Consider the following 27331-nt stretch of genomic DNA (forward strand, 5'->3'; position numbering starts at 1 on the left):
AGGTGGCACAAGCCCCTCCCACACCTCCCAGCCTGTACTGCACACTGGTGTCCTTCCAGATGCTGTCTCTGCATAGCACTGCCTGTCACAGCCTGGTTTTTTTTTTTTTAAGAGGTTTTTGCTATAGGGCACGTGCGCTCGCCAGACAGAGAGAGACAGAGAGACAGAAAGTGAGAAATCACCCCCCAGAAGGGGATGGTCACGCTGCAATCCCTTCTCCTCCATTCTCCTCTCGGGATCCTGGGCACGCACGCACACGCGCCCAGCGTGAGGTTTAAGCCACCGGGTCCGGGACGCGAACCACGGTCGACTACATGGGAGTCCAGCGACATAGCCATTATGTTAACTGCTGGTCCCCTTGTCACAGCCTTTTATAACACTCCCCTTCCTAAGGTCCTCCACACAGCACCCTTCTCCACTCTATAGATGAGGCTGCTCAAGAGCACGGAGGGCATGCAGTGGGGGGCAGTCAACCAAGGAGCTCCCTCCACACTGGCCGGATGCCGCTCTCCTCCCATTGTGCCTAGTGCTAGCAGCCCTCCTCCCTCAACGCCCTCTGTCCTAGCCCTCACCTGTGTCTGCCATCACCCCCTCCTACTGGCATCTTCCTCCAACTTAATGACACACTAGGCCTGGGAGCCCAGCACACATGCCATCAAGGCATCCTCGGCCTCTCCTCCAAGGAGCTGTCCTCACTTCCCTTCCTTATCTTTCAGGCACTTTCTCATCCCTACACTTGGGTTTCTGCCTCCTCTAAAACAACTCCACAGTTCTCTGATGCCCTGCGAAATGCCAAATCCAGTGGATACACTATGGCCTTTGTTCTGGGTGCTTTACAGATACTAGCTCGTTTGAGCAGGACGGTTTCTACCTTATTAATGTAAAATAAAGTGAAACAACAACCTAGTGATATGAGTAATATTTACCCCAATTTTAAAGCACAAGAAACTGAGGAACAGAGAGGCTGAGTCCTTAACGCAGAGTCACACAGCTACACGTCATGGAGCAGATGGCTAAGAAATCTGTGTGCGCTTACGCCCCTCTGGTATCTGCTGCCTTCTCCTCTGATGTCTGTTCCCTTTTTCCTAATTGTTGTGTCCCCGGCACTTGAGAGATAGGGTCTGACATACAGAGGCGCCATTATTTGGCTGAACTGGCTGAATACCTGCGGCACACTCTTGCCCTCAGGGAAGTCTCAGTCTAGGGGAGGAAGCAGACAAGCGATCCAACAGCAGCCACCACTGTGCTGGGTATGATGTGGCACATGCTCAGGGTTCTGGAGGCTCAAGGAAGAGATGACAATGGCAATGAGAAGTGATGGCAGTACCAGCCACAAGGACAATGGCCACCATTTCCTGGATTCTGATACGCACCAAGAACTGTGGTCAATAATTTGTATGCTATCTCACCGACTCTTCCAAACAGTCCCATGGTAGGTACTATTTTAAGCTTGTTATGTGGGTCAGTAAGCTGAAGTTTAGAGAGGTTCCCAGGGGAAGATAGCATAAGTGGTGGGGCCTCAGGCATTGGGAAGAGTGTCTGGAAGGCTTCCTAGAGGAGGTGCCATCTGAGCAGGTTGTGTAGCACATGTAGGAATCAGTCGACTGCTCAGGAGCAGAAGGATTTTCCAGGCGAAGGCTACAGTGTCTACAAAGGAAGACTCAGAGGCAAAAGACCACAGACTCATCAGGGAGGTCAGACAGTATGGACTGGCTTCAGGTCAGAGGATAAAGTGGAGAGGAGAGGTGAGGCTGTCAAGGGAAGATGGAGAGAAGAAGGGAGTTTCGCAGCCTCAGGAAGGAATCTCAACCTCTTGGGGCAGTGGTTCTCAAGCCGTAGGGTTGTCAGAGTGGCAGAGTTGCAGAATCAGAGTCCTGGCCTCCACCCCAGACAATCTGAATCTGTACACTGAGGACAAGGTTCAGGGTTTTGTTTTTTTCCTGAGAGGGTGGCATATGCCTTTTTAAGATTCAATACACTTAAATAGCTTTATGAAATGTAACTGACACACATAAACTACATATTTAAGTATACAATTTGATATGGTTTGGCATGTGTTGGCACCCCTGGAACCATCACCAAGAGAGGGAGCGTAGCTTTCATCCTCAAAGGTTTTCTATTGAGCCTCACAACCCTTCTCTCCTACCCCAATCCTCACTGGTCTGCTTCTTGTCACTAGGAATTTGTTTGCATTTCCTAGAGTTTTATATACATGGAATCACACAGCATTTATACATTTTTTTGAGAGGTTTTTCACTATGGGGCGCGTGCGCTCGCCAGACAGACAGAGAGAGACAGAGAGACAGAAAGCGAGAAATCACCCCCCAGGGGGGATGGCCACACCGCAATCCCTTCTCCTCCATTCTCCTCTCGGGATCTTGGGCACGCACGCACACGCGACCGGCATGGGTTTTAAGCCACCGGGTCCAGGACACGAGCCACGGTCTACTACGTGGGAGTCCAGCGACATAGCCATTATGCTAACTGCTGGTTCCCAGCATTTATACTTTTTTTGTCTGGCTTCTTTCACTCAGCATGATTATTTTAAAATTCATTTTGCGGGACCAGCAGATGGCACAATGGCTATGTTGCTGGACTCCCAGCAGTCGACTACGGTTCAAGTCCCGGACCCTGTGGCTTAAACTCACGCCGGGCGCGTGGGTGCAAGCACAAGATCCCGAGAGGAGAATGGAGGAGAAGGGATTGCGGTGTGGCCATCCCCCCTGGGGGGTGATTTCTCGCTTTCTGTCTCTGTCTTTCCAGTGAGCGCACACGCCCTATAGCAAAAACCTCTCAAAAAAAAGTTATCTCCTCTTGGCCCAGCTGCTGAGGTATAGCCGTAGCCCTGCAAAGATAGAAGCCCAGAACCCCAGGTTTGGGTCCCCAGGTGGGCTTGAAATCATGCTGGTGTGTGCACATAGGCACCCAGGATCCCTAAGGACCTGAAGAGCTAGGAAACGGGGATTACGGTGAGATGAGACCCTGTCAAGGCTCTCTGTGTTTCTCCCTCTCTCTGTCATGTGCCCATGCACACACTTTCTATTGTGAAAAAATGTTATCTTTTCCACTGGTGCCTTTACTGTTGTCAAAAATCAGTTTTCCGTGGATGTATGTATCTCTGAACTTTTTATTCAAGACTCTCTTTGTTTTAGAGACAAAAGAAAAATGTTTCATTTTGAAATGTTACCGTTATGGTTACTCGGTCACAACCTTTCATTTCATTAATATGCCAAACCTATTATACCAAAGGAGTCACTCATTTTTCTCCTTTTTTTTAAAAAATACTTATTTATTTCACATTCGAGAATTGCTTCTTGAGACTGTTCCAACAGTTCAAGAGGGAAAGATTCTAGCTCTCCTCTGCAGTGAGGTTCTCACTGACCATCAAAGATCTGAGTAAGACATTAGGAAAACAGGGCCAGCCCCAGGGTGTAGCAGTTAGGCACTGTGCAAAGGAAGCCAGATTCCATGGGACTGACTGGGGTTCGCAGCCTGGCCGCATCAGCTTCACACCATGCTGTATACAGGTCTTCAGAATCCTGTTCATGTTTCATAGATGCTGACAGAAGACTCAAAACTCCTGGGTCAGGGGCAAAAGACTCTCTGGCCCATGGCACAGCAGGTAACCTAAGCTGCATGCTTGTGTTGGTTGCCATTGACCCTGACTGTGACGGAGGCTGGAAGTCAGGTCACGATATCTCTGTCTCCTTGTCTCGGGCAAGGAGGAATATTGAAGTGAATACCGGTTTAAAGACACGGCAGTAGGGGGTGGCAAAGGGGAATTCCAAGCACTAGAAACTTTCCCAAGTGTTGATTTGAGTGAGGGAGCAGAGGAAAACTTGGCTTGGCCTCGCCCAGATTCACAGCTTGAGGCCTGGTGCTGGGGGAGAAGGCCCGACCCGCCTCCCAGGAGCCTACCCAAGTCGGATGCCGCCAGCCCTCCAGCCCTGGGACCCCGCCAGCGGCAGCACCTCCAGGGGCCCCCAGGCCCGCACAGCCCACGCCAGCGCCAAGGAGTCCCTCTTTAAAACGGGAAATAATTGGTATGACCTGCCAAACCAGTGTTCACAGTGGGAGATAGGTAACTTCCTCTCAAAATTTAGATCTAAGCAACTGTGCAAAAACCACTAACCCACAAGAAGCATTAACATTTTAAAAATGTTAACTCTAGTATGCTTAGAGAATATTAAAAGAAAATAGTTCTTATCTCTTCCTAGTCCCAGAATCTGTGTCTATTTGGATGTTTGGTTTCTAATTCTTAAAAGTGACCCAAGAGAATTGTGGGTGCAATAATTCAGTGATAAGTTAATAATAATGAAGAAGCAGGGGGCCAGCAGGTCACATGGTGGTTGAGGGGCTGAATTCCCATATGGCTGACCACAGTTCGAGTCCCAGACTTGATGGCTTGCTTTCTCACTTTCCCTCTCTCTGTCTCTCTCTGGTGAATTAATAATAATAGTAATAAATAAGTAAAATTAAATAATTATTTTTAAAAATCATAAAGGAGACCAGCAGATGGTGTAATGGTTTTATCGCTGGATTCCCAAAGTCAACCGTGGTTTAAGTCTCAGACCCAGTGACTAAAAATTCATGCCAAGGGCGTGTGTGTGCGTACCCAAAATCCTAAGAGAAGAATGGAGAGAAGGGATTGTGGTATGGCCATCCCCTGGGGGGTGATTTCTCGTTTTCTATTTCTCTGTCTCTCTCTGCCTTTCCAGCAAGTGCACATACCTTATAACAAAAATCTCTCAAATAAATAGAGAATGAAGAGGGGCCAGCAGCAGGTAGTGTGGTGGTTAGGGCGCTGAACTCCCACATGGCCGACAACAGTCCTGAACCTGGCAGTCTGGTTTTCGCTTTCCCTTTCTCACTCTCTCTGGTCAAATTAAAAATACATAACTAATAATAACAAATACAATAAAATTTTAAAAATAATAGTAGTGAAGGAGTAATTAGGTCATTTAACTGGAATAGAAAGTGACTTTTGGTTATATTTGTAATGGGCTGGATCTATACTTGTATATAACCAAACCTAATGATAAATGAAAATTTAAATGAATGATCTATCTTGTGGTAGGTAAATAAGTCAGTTTTCAATTAAGTGATCTATTTTTAGTGTTTTCAGTAAATAAGCTTTCTTTTGTTTTTAAAGGATTGTTTAACTTTATTTATTATTATTATTATTTTCCAGTTTGATCAGAGACAGAGAGGGAAAGTGAGAAAGCAAGTCAGCCATGTGGGAGTCCAGCGCCTTTAACCACCACGCCACATGCTGGTCCCTAAGCTTTCAACCATTATGTAAAGTTCTGCCAGATTGCTGTTCTGAGCATAAAGCACTGAGAAGTTTATTTAGAACTCTTTATTCTGCTTTATTAATCCATCTATCTTTATGCCAAAATCATTCTGTTTTTATTACTGTAGGTTGAGAAGTCTTACACTCAGGTGGTGAGAACTTTCAAATTGGTTCTTCTCTGTTATTGTAAATGCTGTGCATTACGGAATAATTTTAGAATCAACACGTTAATATAAAAAAAAAATCGTGCTATAAATTTTACTGGGATTGTGAGCATCCGTGGGAAAATCGATATTGTAAAAGGATTGAGTCTTCTGATTTCATTTGTAAAATTTTTTTCATTCATTTCTCTTAGCATTATTTGATAGTATCAGAGTATGGGTCTTTTGCAACATTTTAAAGATTTATCCTACTTAAACCTTTTGATGTTACTGTATTTTTTAAATTTCAGTTTCCCATTATTTGCTGCTACTATGTCAAGTCCATTGGATTTTTGTAGATTGATCTTGTCTCTTGCCACTTTGTAAAATATTTATTACTTCTAGTAGGATTTATGGGTATAAGTATGTATTATGTGTACATATATACATAAATCAAATGGGATTTCTACACAAAGGATCATGACATATGTGAACAAAGATACTTGCCAATCCGAGAGTCTCTTATTTCTTTTCCTTGCCTAACAGTCTGGTCAGGAGCTCCATTTTTAATTTTGACTACAAGTGGCAAAAATATAGTAGGTATCCCTATTTTGTTCCAGAGCTTAGCGGGAAAACAGTCTTTTGGGATCTAGAATGATATTAGTTATAGAGATCTTGTAGATGTCCTTAATCAAGGAGATGCTGATTCTTTCCTTACTAGTTTGCTGAAATTTTTTTTTTTTTAAATCAGGAATGGATGTTAATTTTGTTAAATATCTTTTCTATGTCTGTTAAGGTGATCCTATGCTTCTTTTTTCATTTGTTAATATAGTGAATCACACTGATTGATTTCTCTTTTCTTTTAAATTTTATTTATTTATTATTATTATTTTAATTTTTTATTGTGAAAAAGATACATTTTGTGTTTATTAAAAATATGATCATTAGGGCCAGCAGGTGAGGTGGTGGTTAAGGGCGCTGGACTCCCACATGGCTGATCATGGTTCATGTACAGGACCTGGTGGCTTGCTTTCTCACTTTCCCTCTCTATTTCTCTCTCTCACTCTGTCTCTCTGGACAAATTAAAATAAGCAAATAAAGTTAAATAAAAAATAGTATTTAAAAAAAAAATATATATATATGATCATTAGAAAGTTAAGGGGTTTTTCTTTCCAGTAGAGTGTTCACAGTAGTTTCTTTTTCCACTGGTATTGCTAAAAGTTGCAATTTAAGTCTTCTATCAACCACTAATTTACGACCACTATGCCTGGATTAAGTTGTTTTACACTACTTTATTTAAGGGTTCTACTTTTACTCTTCAGTAGACTTTACATATTTCTCATGCATCTTCACTCATTAGTTCATCTAGTTCTGAAGGGTTACTCAGCGTCACCTTGATCAGCCAACCAGCTTCATAACAAGATTTGTTGACAAGTCCTGGGTTTTCTGCAAGAGCTTCATTAATTTCAGTGACTTCTCCTGACAGAGAATAGTTCACTAGCAGCGTTTACACTTTCCAAAGCACCAAACTCACCTTGTTTGTTCGGTTTTGTCCCAACTTCAGGCAGACTACAATAAACAACATCTCCCAAAGCTTCCTGTGCAAAATTGCTGATTCCCACTGTTCCAATACCGTTTTCTGTTGTTATCCACTCATGTTTCTCCGCGAATTTACGCACCGACAGCAGAGCCCGTCCTGTGTGCAGCTTCCCGACAGGGCCCACCGGCAGCCGCCAGGGCCGCGGTGGGCAGGGCACGGTGGGTGCCAAGGCCGTGCGCAGGCTGCAGGCCACGGCACGCACCTTATTATTATTTTAATTTGACTGAAGAGAGACACACACAGAGAGGGAGAGAGAAAGTGAGAAAGCAAGCCACGAGGTCTGAGACTCGAACCGTGGTCAGCTATGTGACAGTCCAATGCCTCAAGCACCACACCACCTACTGGCTCCCAGATTTTTTTTTCCTTAATCTTTTTTTTTTTTTTTTTTTTCTGTTATGGGACACATGTGCTTGCCATAGAGAGACAGAGAGAGAGAAATCACCTCCCCTTCTAAGTTCTCCTCTCAGGATTTTGGGGATGTACACACACACACCTGTGATTATTTTTCAAGCTGCCAGGTTTGAAATTTGAAGTGTGGAGTCGGCCATGTGGTATCCAGCTCCTTAACTTCACACCACCTGCTCATCACTACATTGATTTTTTTTAATGTTAAGCCAACATTGCATTTCTGGGGAAAACCGCACTTGGTCACGATACAGTTTCCTTTTATTCTATTGTAGGGTTCCGTTTATATTCATAAAATTGATTTTTGAGATGATCAGACTACTTCTATTTTCCTGTGAGTCTTCCCTATTTTTGGTATCAAGATAATGCTGGCATGATAGAATGAACTGGGAAGTATCCCCTCTCAGCCCCCACCTTAAAACTTTTTGGAAGATTTTGAGTTGAATTGCCTTAAATAGTTTATAGGAGTCATCAGTGAAATCTTTTTTAGAATTTGTTTCTTTTTTAAAATACAGGGTTATTCAGGTTCACCATTCTCCTTAAGTACACCTTGGTAATCTGTGTCCTTCAAGGAGTGTGTTCAATTCCTCTGCAGTGTTAGATTTACCGGCATAGTATTGTTACTAACACTGTTGTGATCCTTTTGTTATCTGGAGAATCTATAGCGAGCTGCTGCTGCTGTTCCCGATATTGGAAATTTGGGTCTTCTCTCTATTTTTCCCTGATCAGTGTGACTAGAGGTTCATTATACTTAACTGACCTTTTCAAAAAAAAAACCAGCTTTTGGATTCATTGATTCTGTGGTTTTTGTTTTGTTTTGTTTTGCACTTTGTTTCATCAATTTTTACTTTGTTATTTATTATTTATTTTCTTCAGCTTATTATGGTTCAATTGGTTCTCCTTCTAGTTTCTTAAGGTGAAGGGTGAAGTTATTGATTTGAAAACCTTAATTTTTTCTAATATAGTCATTTAGTGCTGTAACTTTCCCCATAAGTACTGATTTAGCGGCAGGCATCCTACAAATTCTTTTTTATTTTTTTCTTTTTTTGAGAGGTTTTTGCTATAGGGCACATGCGCTCGCCAGAAAGACAGAGACAGACAGAGAGATAGAAAGCGAGAAATCACCCCCCCAGGGGGGATGGCCACGCCGCAATCCCTTTTCCTCCATTCTCTTCTCGAGATCTTGGGCACACATGCACACATGCCTGGCATGAGTTTAAGCCACCGGGTCCGGGACTCGAACCGCGGTCAACTACATGGGAGTTCAGCGACATGGCCATTATGCTAACTGCTGGTCCCAAATTCTGATGTTATATTTTCATTTTACTCTGTCTAGAATATATTCTAAATTCACTTTCTACGTTTTCCTTGATTCATGGGTTACTTCAAAGTATGTTATTTAGTTCTCAAGCATTTGAGAATTATATGGAGAGCTTTCTGTTATTTGTTTATAGTTTAATTCCATTGTAATTTGAGAATATACTTTGTATGAAGTAAATTGTTTAAATGTATTGAGAAGTGTTTTATTGACCAAGATACGGTCTTGGTAAATATGTCACGGACACTTAAAAAGAATGTATATTTTGTTGTTGTTGGGAGGAGTATTCTAGAAATGTCAGTTGGATCAACTTGATTGACAGTGTTGTGCAATGCCTCTATATTCTCACTGATTTTCTGTCTGCTAATTCTAGCAAATTTTGAGAGAGGTTTGCTGAATTTTCCAACAATCATTCCACACTTTTCTCCTTTTGGTTTTGTCAGATTTTGCTTCACATATTTTCCAACTTTATTATTAGGTTTATAATAATTAAGGGATATATAATCTTGATTAATTGACCCCTTTATCATCATAAAGTGACTCTTTATCTCTATCAAAAAGCTTTGCTGCAAAATATGCTTTGTTTGATATCATTATAGCCACACCAGCTTTTCTTTGACTATTAAGTATCAATAGTTAGCATAGTGTATTTTTTCCATCCAGTCACCTTTTTGTTTTTTAAAGATGTACTTTATTTTATCTATTATTATTTTTAATTGGACCAGACCGAGAAAGAGAGAGAGAAAGAGAAAGTGAGAAAACAAGCAAACGGGTCCAAGACTTGAACCGTGGTTAGCCATGTGGGAGTCCAGTGCCTTAACCACCACATCACCTGGCAACCCCCATCCATTCACCTTTAATGTCTTTGTGTCTTTAGATCTCAAGTATGTTTCTTATTCAACATTTAGTTGGGGCTTGCTTTGTAACGTAATCTGGCAATCTCTGCCTTTTAATTGGAGGCAGTCAGACCCTTTACATTTAATGTGCTTGTTGTTACGGTTAGGTTAGGATACATTATTCAGGGGCCAGCAGGTGGTAGTTGACTTCCCACATGGCCGACCATGGTTCAAGTCCCACACCTGGCGACTTGCTTTCTCACTTTCTTGCTCTCTCTCTCTCTCTCTCTGGTGAGCATGTGTGAAAAAATGATGATAATAATAAGTAAAATAAATAATTCTAAAAAAAGATATATTATCTAGCTATTTGTTTCCTATTTCATCCAGCTAGTCTTTATTCCCTTTTTGTTTTCCTGCCTTCTTCTGATTAATTAAACATTTTATGATTCTCTTTATTGCCTTTGTTGACTCATTAACTAGAATTCTTTCTCTTTTTTCTCTTCAGTTTTGCTATCAGGCACATGTGCTTTCCAGGACGGGGGAGAGAGGGAGAGCTGAGAGAGAAAAAAAAAAATCATCCCCCAGGGGGTGACTATACCTCAATCCCTTCTCCTCCACTCTCCTTTCAGGATTTTGAGCACACGTGCACACATACCTGGCATTTTTTTCAAGCTGCCGAGTCTAGGACTTGAACTGTAATGTCAGCCATATGGGATCCAGCCGCCTTAACTTCTATATCACCTGCTGGCCCCAAAATATAATTTTTTTATTTTATTGTTTTAGTAGTTGTTTGGGCTTTATAGGCTACATCTATAATTTATCATAATATTCCTTCAAATGATATTGTGAAACTTCATCACTTCAAATCTAGGATAAGAACCGTACACTACGCTTTCATTTTCCCATCCTCAACTTTTGTGCTATTGTTATATGTTCAATTGTATATATGTTGTAAATTCCACCTTATAATTATTTTTATGATAATAGTAAATTATGTTAAGAGAATTTTAAATAATATGAAAGAATTATATGTAGTTATCATGTAGTTACCAATTCCAGAGCTTTTTGTTACATTCCATGGGTAATTAATTCTAATGTCATTTTCCTTCCATCTAATCAAGTTCCTTCAGCATTTCTTTTAGTGTGGGTATGCTAACGATTAATTCCCTCAGCTTTCTATGCCTGAAAAACATCTTTATCTTCCCTTGTTTTTGAGTATTTTTGTTGAGTACAAGATTGAGGTTGATAGCCTTTATCATTTAGTACTTCAAAGCTATTGTCTTCTCACTTGCACGGTTTCTAATGGGAAAATGCTATTATCTTTCTTTGTCGCTCTGCACATAACATGTCTCTTTGCTCTTACTGTTTCTTTCAGTTTTTTATTTATCATTATTACTATTATTATTATTTGCTACAGGGCATGCATGCTCACCAGAGAGAGAGTGAGGGAAGGAGAAACCAAGCCACCAGGTCTGAGACTTGGACTGTGGTCAGCCATGTTGGAGTCCAACCCCTTCAGGACTAAGCCACTTGCTTGCCCCTCTCTCACTATTTTTTTAAATTTTATTTGCTTATTTATTTTAATTTGACCAGAGAGAGACAGAGTAAAAGAGAGAGAGAGAGAGAAAGAGAGAAAGTGAGAAAGTAAGCCACCAGGTCTGGTACTCAAACTGCAGTCACCCATGTGGGAGTCCAGAGCCCCTAACCACCATGCCACCTGCCAGCCCCTCGCTATTTTTTAAAGTTTCATTATCAGTAGTTTTGAGCAATTAGATTACGATATACCTTGAAGTGATTTTCTTCATGTTTCTTGTTCTTGGAGCTTCTTAAATTTGTAGCTTTATTTTTACCATTATTTACAGTCAGAAAATATACTCTATAAGCTTTCAATCTTTTTTTTTTTTTTTTTGGAGAGATTTTCACTGTAGGGCGCGTGCGCTCGCCAGACAGACAATACACAGTGTTTTGTTTATTCATTTATTTAATGATGGTCACTTGGGCTGTTTCTACTTTTTGGCTCTTGTGAATATAGCTGTATGAACATGGATGTACAAATATTTCTTTGAGACTTTGCTTTCAGTTCTTTTGGATCTACACTCAGAAGCAGCATTACTGAATCATATGGTAATTGTACTTTTTTTTTTTTTGAGAGGTTTGTGCTATAGGGCATATGCGCTTGCAAGAAAGACAGAGAGACAGAAAGACAGAAAGTGAGAAATCACCACCTGCTCTGCCCCCCACCCCCACCCCCCCGGCCAAGAGATGGCCACGCTGCAATCCCTTCTCCTCCATTCTCCTCTCGGGATCTTGGGCATGCATGCACATACACCCAGCGTGAGTTTAAGCCACTAGGTCCAGGTTTTGAACTACAGTTGACTACGTGGGAGTCCGGCGACATAGCCATTATGCTAACTTCTGGCCCCAATAAGCTTTCAATCTTTTAAAATGTACTAATACTTGTTTTATGGCCTAGCATATGCTCTGCTCTGCTGAATGTCCCATAGGTATATGAAAACAATAAGTGTTCTACAGTTGTTGGTGTCAAAGTGCTTGATAATTTTGTTCAGATCTTTCATACCATCACTATTTTTGTCCTAATAATTCTACCGATTACTGAGAAAGTAAAAACTGTGATTGTTAGGTGTTCGACTTCCACATGGCCAACTGAAGTTTGAGTCCTGGACCTGGCAACCTGCTTTCCCTCTTTCTCTTCCTTCCTTTTTCCTTCCTTCCTCCCTTCCCTCCCTCCCTCCTTCCTTCCTTCCTTCCTTCCTTCCTTCCTTCCTTCCTTTCTTCTCTCTCTCTCTCCTCTCCCTCTCTCTGTCTCTCTCTGGTTACATTTAAAAATAATGATAATAAATAAAATTAAATAAATAATTCTTAAAATAACCCATGGTTGTAGATTTGCCCATTTTTCCATTTAGTTTCGTCAGCTTTTGCTTCATACATCTTGAAGTTCTTATTATTACACCCATTCACGTATCATTGTTTTGCTCTCCTGATGAATTGGACCCACCTTTTATTATGAAGTGGGCTTCATATATAAAGCATATGATAATACCTCTTTACTTGAAGTCTATATTATCTAATGTTTTAAAAGTTCATTTATATCTTTCGTGAGTGAGAAAGACAGAGCCAGGACACCCAACAGGGTCTTGAACTACCATCTACCCCCAGCCTTCAGCCAGCACCAAATCATGGGCACAATGCCCACTGTTCTCAAGGAGGTCTCTAGACTTGAACCAAGAACCTTCCCTTGTATGAACACCTCACAGAGCATCATATTTTACCACTGCCACAGTCTGGTCCCAATCTGATAGTAATATAGCCACTCCAGCTTTTTCATCTTTTCTGCTTTTGCATAATGGATCTATCCATTTACTTTCACTATATCTGTGTCTTTGTGTTTCAAGTATCTCCTGTAGACAGCAGGTAATTAGCTCTTATTCTTTAAGGTAGTCTGAGAATTTCTGCTTTTTAATTGCATGTTTAGTTCATTTACATTTAATAGTATTTTTGATATGGCTGACTTTAGGCTGGCCAAAATGGCCAAATGACAAAATCATGTGTCTAGCTCAGCCACCTCCCCATCTGCACAGTAGCGACCACTTCCCAGGAAGACCCTTCACGTCTCCAGGAAACTTGACAAACGTGAGGAGTCCCCTCCTCTCTGGAACTCCCTTCCCCACCCCCTTCCCACTGGGTGCCGGTTTGGCTCAGCTGTGCCCCTTAGCCAATTAACACTCTTTGCATCTGAAAAGCTCAAATCAGCTCCTCAGAGGTGTGAGAGATCAGAGTAATTAAGGTCTCTTTCGAATGCAAATCTAAACCAGAAATTGAATGTTTGTCTCCTTGGGAAATGAGGGTCCCGAGTTCTACCAGACACTAGTGAAATTCAGCATGGGTAGGTGATGGCTTCGGGAACAAGAAGCCAATTTGTTTGGACGCTCTCCAGAAATATTTGATTCAATTAAATAAAAATCGACTCCACGTGGCAGCGGAAGTGATCTTCTTTAAAGGTAAATCAGAGCCCAACTCTCCCCTGATCTGTAGAACCTGCAACAAAACCCAAACTCCTCACCACGGCCTCAAGCCCCAACATAATCTGGCTAATGCCTTTCCACCAACCTCATCTCAGACCTTTTATTAAGTGCTTGTCACACTAAATAATTATTTTGTTTACCGGTTGCCCTTCCCCACCTCATTTAAGTAAATACATCCCTGTTGCCATTCACCCTGAAGCAAAATATATGAAGTTGTCCAAGCGAAAAACAGCTCGATTGCAGATCAGCACTTGCAGTTTGGAATATGCCTAGAGACACTCCAAATAGATGGATATTCCAAACTATCATTGCCTTCCCCTCAACCCCATCTTTCCCTTCTCTGCCCTCAGCATCCGGGGCCGGGGTCATAGGATCAAAGACCTCAAAGATCTCTAGCTGTATCCAGGGTTCCCTCTTCTGGAGAATAACTAACCACTTACCTTTCAGCCTCCTCCATACTTTTCACGTTCACAAACACACCCTGCCGATGCAAAGGAAATTCCTTCAGCCATGGCAACACACAGAGGGAAACGACATTTTGTTTACCTAAGCTGTTTACTCTCCTTTTCCCCGTCTCTCCACTTGGGAGACGTATTTCAGAAGGCAGGAGCTTGCATCTTTCTCAGTCTCCATTCTATCTGCAGTGCCCAAAGAGGTGTCTGACATGTGATGGATGTTCAGAGATACATTTTGAAAAGAACGGATTTTCTAAAACTGCCTGTGTACAGACATGGTGCTGGCACTAAGGGTGCAGAAATGAACTGGGCCCCCAGATTTAGCTTTCAAGGAGACAGAGCCCTAGTGAGGAGACCTACAGGACCAAGGACTCATTTGTTCGCTAAGCACTTATGTCTCTCCAACAGTGGAGTCGGACCTTAAATTCAATGACAGGAGCAAATGTGAACAAACATATGAATTTGGGGGAGAGAAAGGAAAGAAGAAATGATCATCTTCTATACGGAGTGATTTTGCTCAGCTGGTTACATCCCAAATGGGCAAGAAGTGGGACATAAATTGAAGTCGCTATAGACAAAGGATAAAGGCCGTACTAAGACAGAATGGCGTGAAGTCACACACCAGGAGAGGGCATGGGGAGAGAAGGAAGGGAGAGAGGGCAAGCCCAGCCGTAATAATTAACTGAGCAGGTACTCTGTGCTGAGTGAACACGTTAAGATCTTTATATATGTTGTCTGCTATAAGTCGTCACAGCAACCTGGATGTAGAAATACTCTTATTACCAAAAAAGTTGATTATGGGGGAACAGTAAATGGCTGGCTGAGGTTCAAGTCTTGGACCAGAAGGCTTGACACTCATGCTGGGTGCATGTGTGTGCATTTCCCAAATCCTGAGAGGAGAATCTAGAAGGGAGTATAGCATAGCCATCCCCACTGGGGGGTGATTTCTCACTTTCGGTCTTTCCGGTGAGCACACGTGCCCTGTAGCAAAAACATCTCTAGAAAAAAAGAAGGTGAATATGGCCAGATTGTGGAGTGCTCGCAGCATCATGTTAAGACTTGACCTTCTCCTGAGGATACTGGGGAGGCAACGACACAGGAGGTGTCTAAGTGATGGTGGATATGTCAGAATTGGGTCTTAGAGTTAGAAAGAGAGCTCTGCTTCCTTCTGCATGAGGTCATTTACCCCAAAACCATGTAACCTGGTGTCCTCAGAGGAGATTCTGGTGTGGGCTACCCAAGAACGCTCAGTGCCTTAACAAGGTGACTTGACTGACAGTGCAGAGATCAATTCACAGTCCTCTGTCTTAGAGGGAGGTGGTGAGAGCTCGTGGTCTGAGCCCCTCATGCACAGGGGAGACTGAGGCTCAGGGATTGGAAGGGACCTGCCCAGTGTCAATGGATACGTGGGAGAGCAGTAAATAGAAAAATTATTTTTCTTTTCTTATTTATTTATTTAGGAGAGGTTTTTCCTATAGTTCTACCAGACACTAGTGAAATTCAGCATGGGTAGGTGATGGCTTCGGGAACAAGAAGCCAATTTGTTTGGACGCTCTCCAGAAATATTTGATTCAATTAAATAAAAATCGACTCCACGTGGCAGCGGAAGTGATCTTCTTTAAAGGTAAATCAGAGCCCAACTCTCCCCTGATCTGTAGAACCTGCAACAAAACCCAAACTCCTCACCACGGCCTCAAGCCCCAACATAATCTGGCTAATGCCTTTCCACCAACCTCATCTCAGACCTTTTATTAAGTGCTTGTCACACTAAATAATTATTTTGTTTACCGGTTGCCCTTCCCCACCTCATTTAAGTAAATACATCCCTGTTGCCATTCACCCTGAAGCAAAATATATGAAGTTGTCCAAGCGAAAAACAGCTCGATTGCAGATCAGCACTTGCAGTTTGGAATATGCCTAGAGACACTCCAAATAGATGGATATTCCAAACTATCATTGCCTTCCCCTCAACCCCATCTTTCCCTTCTCTGCCCTCAGCATCCGGGGCCGGGGTCATAGGATCAAAGACCTCAAAGATCTCTAGCTGTATCCAGGGTTCCCTCTTCTGGAGAATAACTAACCACTTACCTTTCAGCCTCCTCCATACTTTTCACGTTCACAAACACACCCTGCCGATGCAAAGGAAATTCCTTCAGCCATGGCAACACACAGAGGGAAACGACATTTTGTTTACCTAAGCTGTTTACTCTCCTTTTCCCCGTCTCTCCACTTGGGAGACGTATTTCAGAAGGCAGGAGCTTGCATCTTTCTCAGTCTCCATTCTATCTGCAGTGCCCAAAGAGGTGTCTGACATGTGATGGATGTTCAGAGATACATTTTGAAAAGAACGGATTTTCTAAAACTGCCTGTGTACAGACATGGTGCTGGCACTAAGGGTGCAGAAATGAACTGGGCCCCCAGATTTAGCTTTCAAGGAGACAGAGCCCTAGTGAGGAGACCTACAGGACCAAGGACTCATTTGTTCGCTAAGCACTTATGTCTCTCCAACAGTGGAGTCGGACCTTAAATTCAATGACAGGAGCAAATGTGAACAAACATATGAATTTGGGGGAGAGAAAGGAAAGAAGAAATGATCATCTTCTATACGGAGTGATTTTGCTCAGCTGGTTACATCCCAAATGGGCAAGAAGTGGGACATAAATTGAAGTCGCTATAGACAAAGGATAAAGGCCGTACTAAGACAGAATGGCGTGAAGTAACACACCAGGAGAGGGCATGGGGAGAGAAGGAAGGGAGAGAGGGCAAGCCCAGCCGTAATAATTAACTGAGCAGGTACTCTGTGCTGAGTGAACACGTTAAGATCTTTATATATGTTGTCTGCTATAAGTCGTCACAGCAACCTGGATGTAGAAATACTCTTATTACCAAAAAAGTTGATTATGGGGGAACAGTAAATGGCTGGCTGAGGTTCAAGTCTTGGACCAGAAGGCTTGACACTCATGCTGGGTGCATGTGTGTGCATTTCCCAAATCCTGAGAGGAGAATCTAGAAGGGAGTATAGCATAGCCATCCCCACTGGGGGGTGATTTCTCACTTTCGGTCTTTCCGGTGAGCACACGTGCCCTGTAGCAAAAACATCTCTAGAAAAAAAGAAGGTGAATATGGCCAGATTGTGGAGTGCTCGCAGCATCATGTTAAGACTTGACCTTCTCCTGAGGATACTGGGGAGGCAACGACACAGGAGGTGTCTAAGTGATGGTGGATATGTCAGAATTGGGTCTTAGAGTTAGAAAGAGAGCTCTGCTTCCTTCTGCATGAGGTCATTTACCCCAAAACCATGTAACCTGGTGTCCTCAGAGGAGATTCTGGTGTGGGCTACCCAAGAACGCTCAGTGCCTTAACAAGGTGACTTGACTGACAGTGCAGAGATCAATTCACAGTCCTCTGTCTTAGAGGGAGGTGGTGAGAGCTCGTGGTCTGAGCCCCTCATGCACAGGGGAGACTGAGGCTCAGGGATTGGAAGGGACCTGCCCAGTGTCAATGGATACGTGGGAGAGCAGTAAATAGAAAAATTATTTTTCTTTTCTTATTTATTTATTTAGGAGAGGTTTTTCCTATAGGGTGCGTGCACTCGCCAGAAAGACAGAGAGAGACAGAGAAACAGGAAGTAAGAAATCACCCCCCAGGGTGGATGGCCATGCTGCAATCCTTCTCCTCCATTGTCCTCTGGGGATCTTGGGCATGCACGCACACGCGCCGGGAGTGAGTTTAAGCCACTGAGTCCGGGACTCAAACCATAGTCGACTACATGGGAGTTCAGTGACAGCCGTTATGCCATCTGCTAGTCCCAGGAAATAGAAGAAGTCTCGCAGAGATCCAGTAGTATACTTTCTCTTTTCTGCCAGTTTGACATTTTCTAAAATTTCTCAGAGATTGGAGATTGTTGTCAGTCATTTTCCCCTCCTCCACCTCTTTCTTGTCTGCCCTCCCCACCAACCCCAGCAGGACAGGGGTGAGAAGCTAGTGAAAACTGAAAACTAGAAAGGCAATTGATTTGTCTCCCAAAGGACCACAGTGCTAGAGATAGCACAGCAGCAACCATTGCTCTGGAAGATGCTATTTGTCCTAATAGTCTTAGTCCCTTTGCTCTTTTAAGTGAAATAAAAAAGAACAATAAGAGCTGAATTTCTTGGGACCAGCAGTTAGCGTAATGGCTATGTCACTGGACTCCCATGTAGTCAACCGGGGTTTGAGTCCTGAACCTGGTGGCTTAAACTCATGCCAGGCGCGTGGAGCGTGCATGCACAGGATCCCAAGAGGAGAATGGAGGAGAAGGGATTGTGGTGTGGCCGTCCTCCCTGGGGGGTGATTTCTTGTTTTCTGTCTCTCTGTCTCTCTCTGTCTGTCTGGCGAGCACACATGCCTTATAGCAAAAACAAAACAAACAAACAAACAAAAACCTTCCCCACCCCCCAAAAAAAACAGCTGAATTTCTCAGTCCTCAAATCCCTTTCCCATGTGTTCCCTCATCTTAATCACCCAGCAGCACTGATAATTGGGCCACAGAAAGCATGTCCTCCCAGCAGAAGAGGAACCAAGGCCCAGAGAAGGGAGGGCCCATTCAAAGTCCTTCCCTAACCTAGGCTCTCATAAGTCAAGGAAATGCCTTGCATATACCAGATTGCCTCCCTGAGCTTTTTTTTTTTTTTTTTTTTTTTTGGAGGGGTTTTTGCTATAGAAAAACTGGCCTTTTTTGGAGAGGTTTTTGCTATAGAACACATGCGCTTGCCAGAAAGACAGAGAGAGACAGAGAGACAGAAAGGGAGAAATCACACACACCCCCCCAAGGGTGATGGCCACACCGCAATCCCTTTTCCTTCATTCTCCTCTTGGGATCTTAGGCACGCACGCACACTCACCAGGTGAGAGTTTAAGCCACTGGGCCTGGGACTCGAACCATGGTTGGCTGCATGGGAGTCCAGCGACATAGCCATTATGCTAACTGCTGGTCCCCATTATGCTAACTGCTGGTCCCCTCCCTGAGCTTTTAGATACTCCAGTGTCAACCTTCCAGAAGAGACATTGGGCCAACCATTCTGGGCAATGCTAATGTGCCTGGAGTTTTTTCAAGGTGTGGTTCTTTCAAGACCCTCTTAGAAGTCCTTCCTAATAAACTCATTTGAAAATAAGCCAAAGCCATGCAAAAAGATAGCTCTCCCCACCCAAATACTTAATCTGCAAGAATCGTAAAAGATTGGCTACACCATAAATATTCAACAGTAGGCTGCCTTCACATATGGAAAATAAAACATGCTATTTGTAGAGCCAAGTGGTGGCACAGTGATAACACAACTGGGCCCTCATGGAAAGGTCCTAGGTTCATGTCCTGGAGCCTCCCTGGGCAAGCTGGGTGTATATGCATGTGTGCTCATGATCTAGGCCCGCTGAGACAGAGGGTGGATCATGGCATGTAGACCCTCTTGGGGTCACTCTCTCTCTCTCTCTGATATAAATAAACATTTTTTAAAAAGAAGAAATTACTATTTTCCAAAAATGTGAAGAATTTTTTATTTTAGAAAGAGTATTTCTATAGGGCACATGCATTTGTTGGAGAGACAGAGAGACAGAAAGTAAGAAATCACCCCTCGGAGGGATGGCCATTCCACAATCCCTTCTCCTCTATTGTTCTCTTGGGATTTTGGGCACGCACGCACCCACACCCAGTGTGAGTTTCAAGCCATTGGGTCTGGACTCAAACCTCGGTTGACTGTATGGGAGTCCAGCGATATAACCATTACACCATCTGCTGGTTCCAAAATGTGAAGAATTTTAACTACATGGGATGAAACAATAATAAGCTTCATTCAAAACTATAGAATATATAGAAAAATACATAGAAAACACCGAATGTTAGCAGTGGTTCCTCTGGTTGTGGCGTAATGGGTAAATATATCTTTTCTGAACTCTTCACAAATTTACTCACTCAACAACTATCTATCACCTTCTCAGTACCAGATTCAATAACTGGCCTTGAGGATCTTGTGGTGAGCTGTCTAAACCAATTCTCTGCCCTCTGGAGCCTGCGGCCCAATGGTGGTGACAGAAAGTAACTGGGCAATCCTAGATCCAAAGGATATGAATCATGGAGCAGCTAATACAGGGCAGTGAGCCATCTCACATCTCAGTGACTTCAAGCAAAATTCGCATTTATGCCTTACACATCTGATGTCAGCTAGGGTTGGCTGATCTGGGCTGGGCTTTGCTAAGGTGGTCTGACTCTTCTCCATGTGTCTCTTATCTTCCCCCTGGCCTCAGAACTGGTTTGTTGTCACTTTCACCTCATTCTCTTGACCAAAGGTAGTCACATGGCTTTATTCAGGTTCAAGGAGAGCACTGTCAAAGTCTTATGACGAAAGGGCGTGGCTCTAAAGAGGACCGATTGGCATCCCTCCATGTACTCTTCGGCGATGCAATCAGATCTCTGCATAGGGTCACTAGGTAGCAAAGTGCAGGGTAGATTAGCCGGGATAAGGAAGTTTCAGAGATTCAGGCAGGAGTTAAATGAAAGCCGCAGGATCTTAGAATCTGCTCTTTTCCTCTATCCCACATACTGGGATTTAGCCAGATCAGGCAAAGGCAAGTCTTATCTTTAGCCTTCTGTTCTATTCTAAGAGCTCAGCCCCAGCACTTTGGTGTTCCAGCAGTGAATAGGCAGCCTTTGAAATAAGCAGATAAAGGCTAATATTCAATAAACTAGTGAACAAGAGTTTTCTTTAACTCTCTTGGAAAAGACATCTCTGAGACAAAAACAGACCTGAGCTGCAATATTGGATAAGCCCCACTGCTCACAAGAAAACCTAACATAGGTAATTGACTATTGGCAAATGCAATAGAACCAAATAAAGCAAGTAATTAACAATTATTGTGCTTGGAACCAATGAAACTACAAATCTAAGCTGCCCAGGCACTTGTCCCAGGCATCGATAAGAACAAAGTGTTTGTTAGTGGGTGAGTAACCCAGGTGTGAAATTCATTTTATTAGACTTGATCTAAAAATAGGCTTGAACCCAACACTGGAAAAGAACAGAATTTATCCCCAGTTATTCACGGGGGGAAGCCAGGAAATAAACTCAAGGTGCTGGTCTTTGTTTACAAAGTGGGAATTGTAATAGCTTGTTTGCAAAATGACCACAGTTTATTTCTCACCCTGGATCTATGCTGCTTTGCAGATGTGACCTTATAGTTCTTCCTGTCGAGAGTGGAGTCTATTCCTCCAGCTCTTGAGATGATAACTAGCTTTGGCCAATGGGATATGGCAGAGGGGACACTGTGCTAGTTTTAAGCCCAAACTTCAAGAGGCCTTTTACCCTGCCACTTTAATTTCTGAGGACCTTGTCTCTGCCAGCTGACAAGCCTAGGCTAAGTTGCCACAGGATCAAAGTTAATGAGCCAGACTGTTGTCCCCACCCAAGTTCTAAACACATGAGAGACCTCAGCCTAAATCAGCAAAACCAAGCTTCAGCTAACCTACAGCTGACTACAAAAGTAAGAGGAAGCTCGCTGAGTCCAGAAAACCTGCCAGCTAAGCCCAACCTCGACGGCTAACCTGGAGGATCTCAATATAAATAAATGGTTGCTATTTTAAGCTCTTACATTTTAGAGTGATTTGTTACGTTCTATATCTAATACATAGCTGATATAGGAGGATTCTGAATCAAAACATCTGGAGACACACTGAGACTTGGATAAGACATAGATTGAGCATCTCTAATCCAAAAATCTTAGATCCAAAATTCTCCAAACTCTAAAACTTTTTGAATACCAATATGATGCCACGCATGAGGAATTCTGCACCTGATCTCATGTGACAAGTTGTAGTCAAAATACTGCTATACAAGAATATTGTATTGGGACCAGCAGGTGGCATGGTGGTTAAGGCACTTGACACTCCCACATAGCTAACATGGTTCCAGTCCCGGACCTGGTGGCTTGCTGTCTCGCTTTCCATCTTTCTCTCTCTCTGGTCAAAATAAAATAAATAAATAAATAAAATTAAATAAGTAATTTTTAAAAAATATTGTATTAAATTATCTTACACTAAGCTTTTGTTTCATGTAAAAGGTGCACATGAAACACAAATTAATTTTGTGTTTAGACTTGGGTCCCCTCCCCATGACACCTCATTATGTTTATGCAAATATTGCAAAATTGGAAACAAATATGAAACATTTATGGTCCCAAGAATTTCGGATAAGGGATATTAAACCTGTAATATAATCACTATTATTTATTATTAGGAATCTGCTGTACTCCAGGAACTCTGTGTATCTGAAAATTCATTAGATACTTTATATACTTGAACTACTTCATCTTTTTTTAAATTAAATTATTTTATTAATTTTATTTATTCATTCATTTATTTTAATTTGATCAGAGAAAGACACGCACACACAGACAAAGAGGGAAAGCGAGAAAGCAAGCCACTAGGTCCAGGACTTGAACCATGGTCAGCCATGTGGGAGTGTCCAGTGCCTTAACCACCACATTTGCTGGTTCCTTAACTACCTCATTTTTGAAACCCTGCAAGGTAGAGTTATTTTCACCATTTTGCTGATGAGCAGATGAGGAAACTGTGACTGAAGAAACAGTTCGAGCAACTTGCCTAAGGTCATGTAGCTGTTGTATAGGATGAAATACGAACTCCTAGGCAAGTGGGGCCTTGCAATTTTCGAAGTACCTGACCTATTCACAAATGAAAATAAGAAGGAATTAGCGGGGCTGATGGTTGTGTGGTGGTTGAAGGTGCTGGATTCCCACACGGCCAACTGCGGTTTGAGTCCCGGATCTGGCAGCTTGCTTTCTTGCATTCCCTTTCGCTCTCTCTCACTTTCTGTCTCTCTCTGATCAAATTAAAATAATAATAATAACAAATGGAATTAAATAAATAAGTAAATATTTTTTTAAAAAGACAGAAGAAAAGAAATTACTGAGATTGTAACATACAGGAGAACTTCAAAAAGTGTGTAGAAAAATAGAATTAAAGTATGAGCTCATTCTGGTGCAAAACCTTGAAATTCATGCGTAGTTTTATTATTATTATTATTCATTTTCTAGGATTCTTTCTAAATTTTATTTTATTTATGGTAGAGCACATGGACACTCAGGAGAGAGATCAAAAGGAAAGTACCCTGCAAAGGGCTAGGTCATGCATTGCTTCCCTTCCTCCAGTCTTCCAGTGCCCTGGGATCCTGGGCACCTGGTGCATTTTCAGGCAAACAGGGTCAGAGAACTGCAATCGGCATGTGGCTTCCAGCTCCCAAGTCCAGTACACTATGGCAGAGCCTTGCTATGAACTTTTAAAAGACCCACTCATGTTAAAAATTTTATATTTATCAAATGATCACTTCCAGTGCTAAAGGAAAAGATCATGCATATAATTCCTAATCACAAGTTAGTTATAATACTTTTCCTTCTTTTTTTAAGGTTTTTGCCATAGGACACATGAGCTTGCCAGGGAGGAGAGAAAGAGAGAGATGGAGACAGAGAGAGGGAAAATGAGAAACCGCCTCTCAGAAGAAATGGCCACACTACAATCCTGTCTCCTTTATTCTCCTAATGGGCTTTTGGGCATGCACACACATGTTACCAGCGTAATTTTTAAGTTGCCAGATCCGGGACTCGAACTACAGTCAGACATGTGGGAGTCAAGCACCTTAAATACCATGCCACCTGCTGGTATCATATAGCACCTGTTTTTAAAGCATGTTAATTTTATAGTGTACTAAGAGTGGTGCGGTTCAGTACTGGGAGGGAAATGTAACTTTGACTATTTTCTACTTTCATCTGGTCAGTGTACTCTGTGACGGGACATATAATTTCCTTTGGAGATAACCTTTAAAAGATTAAAAATGAGGTCTTTCACGAGGTCAGGGCCAGCTACAGGGCCTTCGTGGCCACCCCCATAGAGGCCTGCACTGGGGCCACAGGAATCTATCCTAATACCCTCACACAGCTCCCAGCTGAGATCAGTTCCTAGGAACAGTTCTGTGGGAACCGGATTTCCTATTCTCACTGGGAGTCCGAGAATTGAGCCATCTTTGTCATCTGTCGCAAAATGACTATGTTCTAGTACGTTTCACTCCACTGTGCCCAGACTTACCCAGAACCAAATAAAGTAGGGCCTTAGAAGCTAGTCATTGCCAGTCTAGACACAGAGAGGGGTCAGGGGGAGTAGGACTCTGCATGGTCCAGAGGGCCAGGAAGGCATCTCAGAGTTGACTCTGGGGCTGGATTTTAAAGCACGAATAGGAGTCTGTGGAGAGAAGAGCATGATAGGTGACTGGAACAGCACTGGCACAGACATGAGGCTAAGAAGGCCTGTGGGGGGCAATGGAGTAGCACGGCAGAAACATAAGTTCGGCAATGCCAAAGCCACGTGGGAAGGTCCTGGGTTTACACATGGAAGCCGGTACACACAGGGCACATGTATGCCCATGATCCTGGCTGGCTGAGACAAGGTGGATCATGATGTGAAGACCCTGTCTCTATGTCTCTTTCTCTCTCTCTCTCTGAAAAAATAAATAACTGTGTTTGTTTTAACCAAAGGAAGGAAGGGAGGGAGAAAGAAGCAAGCAGGATGATGCAGAGGCCAGTGTACTTAGAGTTTCAGGGGGTGGGGAGTGGAGGCAGAGGAGGTCAGAGGAGAGGTTGGTGAAAAGAAGTATTGAGTGTCTTACCTGAGAAGGCCTGACCAGGTCTCTCTCCCTTGGGGGCTGTAGCCTCTCACTGCCTATCCCCAGAACCAATCCCCACAGGCCAATTCTACTCACTCCTCATTGGCTTGTCCACTGTCCACTTTTCCACGGATTTCAGCAGCCCCTCATAGTTTTTCTGCAAGCTGCTGCAGGTTGGTGTCCCCTAGAATCCAAATCTTGCATTTCCTCACTAATTAAACCACATTTATAAACCGGCCTAGGTATCTCCCTGCTTCTAGATCAACTCTGAGGTTTTTTACACACACTGATTTATTAGGAACAGAAAATGACTGAAATGACAAAGCTGCAGCTTCCTTGTGATTTTGCAGGCTCAGGAGTAAAGAAGGGCAAGACCCAGTTGCAGGAGTGCACGCCAGACACTGCGGCATGGGAGGCTGAGGCCACAAGGTGGTTCCAGGCCGATTCCTGGCCCTGGGTGTGGCGGTGACACCTGCAATCCCAGCAGCTGGGGAGGGAGACTGAGATGGAAGGATCGCAACTCAGAGAGACCCTGTCTAGAACACACGTGCACACAAACAGGAAAAAAGGGCCAAGCAGAGAAGGACTAGAGTGGCCAGGAACTATCACGGTGGCACCTGGAACCATCAGGGCTCTCTGAGACCTCCTAGTCCAGAGATGGCCAGACATGACACATGTGCCACCCTCCTCCATCTGCCCAGGACACACATGACCAGTCCAGTGCCACACACACATTAGCTGGGCCTCTCCCCATCAGTCAGCCTGTGGGAGCCAGCTGGTCATCACTGACAGTTTCCGTTACTCTGATTCCATGGGGGAGAAAACAGAGGCACAGAGAGGTAAGGGAACTGGCCAAGGACAGCCTGCCTGTCCCCTTGCATAGCGCTTTCCCCTACACCACACAGCCCCCTGTCATTCCACATGGTTTGCAGGGGACAAACACTGTTAATCTCAGCCATAACCAGGGATGATTCCACCACGTGAGATGGGCTTTTACAAGCAACATCATTTTTCTTTTTCTATATCCAGTTCAGGCTGTCATTTGACCGTGCTTTAAAAAGTGTATTTTATTATCATAATAAAAGAACACATAAACAGTAAGATGTGCCCACACACTTAATAAAACCCTAAGGAATTTGGTCATTCATCCATAGGCAGAGAGCTGGGCATTGAGTTTCTGAGGACACATCCCAGGGGCACAGAGGGCTAAAATGCTCACAGTGATATTCTGCTTTGCTGGAGGAGGTGGAGGCCAGTCTCACAAGTAGGCTCAGTTCAACTCCCTCTGCCTGGGGCTGGAAGGGACCCAGAGGTTCCACATCTGTCACCCCTCACCCTACTGACTGCACAGTCCTCTCTGGAGCCCCCAATAGGCCCTTGTCCGGACACCTCCAGTGACAGGGAGCTCACTACCTTCTGAGGCTGCTAGCCACATCTTCTGCTGGCTCTGCCCACTCACTCGTCCTGCATTTGTCCTGTGGGGAGCTAGCTCCCAGGACAGAGTGTGCAGGGGGAAGAGTGTCTGTGAAAGACAAAGAACAGGGACGAGGGAAGGCACTAAAACCGTCCTTTCCAATTTACGGTGTAGTGAGACCATTTTATATCCTGCTCGTAATTCTTACTCGCATCAGTTGAACATCATCTTGCCCGTTCTGTCCTGGTAGATGCCGAGATCCTTGTAAATCCCAGCTCCTTCAGAAGACCCCAAATGCATTTTCTCTGGGATCCTGTGCAGGAGAGCTAGTTGCTATGGTAACAATTGGATGTAAATTTCCCAGAACCCCCAACTAAACTATTAATCAGAAAGATGAGGAGAGAGCCAGGCGGCAAATAAATCAGGTAAGAAATCAGCTCCTACGGGGAAGGACAGGAGCAAGCCTGCTGCATTCCCCCCACCACCCTGCCAAGGTACTACCTCACCCCTCCTTTGATCTTTTCATGTGGAAGGTAGGCTAGCTGGAGCCAGAGCCGGAGGCATCTCTCTCTCCCACTGTTTTGTTTCTATCCTCCTGGAGTCAGAGAGGCTGGCAAGTGGAAGCCGCACCTGGCATCTCCTCAGTGAAGAAAAAAGACCCCCCCCCACCCCATTGTGCAAGAACATCAAAGGTAACAATGTTGATGGCTGGGAAAATAAAGGCTTTGGCCAGCTTGAAAGAAGTGTTCTACTGAAGTGTGGTGATAAGAGCAGGATTAGATTCAGTACTGATGGATAATAGAAGGATTAGGGTGACAGGGGGCCAAATGGGAACAAAGAAGTTCTCGCAGGTTTGCTTGGGTTTTCTCCAAAGATGTTGTCTTCCCTGCTTTCGTGTTTCTAGTTGGCTGTCTTCATGAGGAGTGGTAAGGAAAAGCGTGCTAACCTTCTTCCAAGTGAACTGGCTCCACCAGAAATCTGGCAGGTCCTACTGTGTAGCCTGTAGGGGGCGGGGAGGCAGGCAGCTTGCTCTACTTACAGGAAATGCTCCTGGGAGGAAGTGCTTGCTTTGTAGGCAGAATCCAGTGGAGGTGCACACGAGCAAGAATGGGCTGCGCGCTTCAGGACTCCAC

The 27331-nt window shown here is 43.5% G+C and overlaps 1 pseudogene; it reads right to left on the bottom strand.

Annotated features, from left to right (window-relative positions):
* Positions 1 to 6706: 6706 nt before the first annotated feature.
* The window catches only part of LOC106734387 (glycine cleavage system H protein, mitochondrial-like), an 80565-nt pseudogene continuing 59940 nt past the window's right edge, over positions 6707 to 27331 (bottom strand).

The sequence above is a fragment of the Tupaia chinensis genome, unplaced genomic scaffold (genome assembly GCF_000334495.1).
Source record: "Tupaia chinensis unplaced genomic scaffold, TupChi_1.0 Scaffold000104_1, whole genome shotgun sequence".
Lineage (NCBI taxonomy): Eukaryota > Metazoa > Chordata > Mammalia > Scandentia > Tupaiidae > Tupaia > Tupaia belangeri.